Source organism: Kogia breviceps, chromosome 2 (genome assembly GCF_026419965.1).
Source record: "Kogia breviceps isolate mKogBre1 chromosome 2, mKogBre1 haplotype 1, whole genome shotgun sequence".
NCBI classification, from domain to species: Eukaryota; Metazoa; Chordata; class Mammalia; order Artiodactyla; family Physeteridae; genus Kogia; species Kogia breviceps.
In genome coordinates this window covers 13,426,381-13,427,687 of record NC_081311.1, presented here as the reverse complement: position 1 = coordinate 13,427,687, position 1,307 = coordinate 13,426,381, and the positions used below count along the sequence as shown (strand labels likewise).

Genomic DNA, 1,307 nt, shown 5'->3' with positions numbered 1-1,307 from the left:
GGCTTTTGGTAACATTCTATATCTTGATCCATTTGTGAAAATTCATTGAGCTTTATTATTTGCATACTTGAATTAAACTAAATATTTAGAAATGTTCTTCAAAAAAAAAAAAAAAAGGTCCTAAACTGGCATTCTGGTTAAGACTGTGATGCGGGCGGGTCCCAGCAGCTCCAGCAGGAGTGGCAGGGGCCAGGCAGCCTGGCTTCGCGAAGGCTCTCGGCGCGCCGCGGCCCGCAGGCACCGGCACGCGCCGGCCCCGCCACCACGATGTCCAAGAGGAAGGTCGGCTCCGCCGAGGGGGCGGCGAAGGAGGAGCCCAAGAGGAGATCGGCGAGGTTGTCAGCTAAACCGGCTCCTGCAAAAGTGGAAACGAAGCCAACAAAGATGGCAGGAAAGGATACATCTGCAGACAAAAAAGTGCAGACAAAAGGGAGAAGGGGAGCAAAAGGAAAACAGGCCTAAGTGGGTAACCAAGAGACTAAAGAAGACGTCCCTGCAGAAAAGGGAGAAACTAAAAAACGAGGAGAGCCCAGCCCCTGATGAAGCCGGAGAGAAAGAAGCCAAGTCTGATTAATATCACACACCTGGTCCTATCAGTGGTCCCTGTCTCCCTTCTTGTACAATCCAGAGGAATATTTTTATCAACTGTTTTGTAAATGCAAGTTTTTTAGTAGCTCTAGAAACATTTTTTAAAAGGAGGGAATCCCACCTCATCCCATTTTGGTGTCAATGCTTTTTTTTTTTTTAATGCTTTTTTTTAAGAGGTGAAATCATTTGCTGGTTGTTTATTTTTTGGTACAACCAGAAAATAGTAGGATATTGAATATGGGAGGCTTCGATTGTCTTGGGTGTCAAGCTTAACATTCTATAGATGAGGGGTAGCTCTGATATCCTATAATACAAAGCATACTCTGATATCCTATAATACAAAGCATACTAAAATGGCAGTCCGAAGTTAGTTGTGCATTTAATGTCTTAAACACTTTAAATTACTTCTCTTCCCATGTTGTTTTTGGTAGAATTGTTTCCTAAAGCAAACAACTCACCCCTTGATCTTGGCTCCCCTGGGCAGAATTTTGTGTACTCTGTAACATCTTTGGTCGCGGTAGTCCAGTTCTTCTAGTAACTTTGTTAATGTGCTGTGACTGACAATTTGAGTATGTAGTGTATATGATATTAAATTGTGAATTAGGGGGACTTACGATGTAACAGCATATCAGTATTTGAAGATATTGGTACTTGATTTCCTGTCAAGGAAAATTTGCCTCCAAATTTTAAGCTGCAAAGTCACTGCAATAACTGTTCAG

The 1,307-nt window shown here is 42.6% G+C and overlaps 1 pseudogene; it reads left to right on the top strand.

Annotated features, from left to right (window-relative positions):
* Positions 1-265: 265 nt before the first annotated feature.
* LOC131749842 (non-histone chromosomal protein HMG-14 pseudogene) lies at positions 266-574 on the top strand (annotated as a pseudogene).
* The last annotated feature ends 733 nt before the right edge of the window (positions 575-1,307 follow it).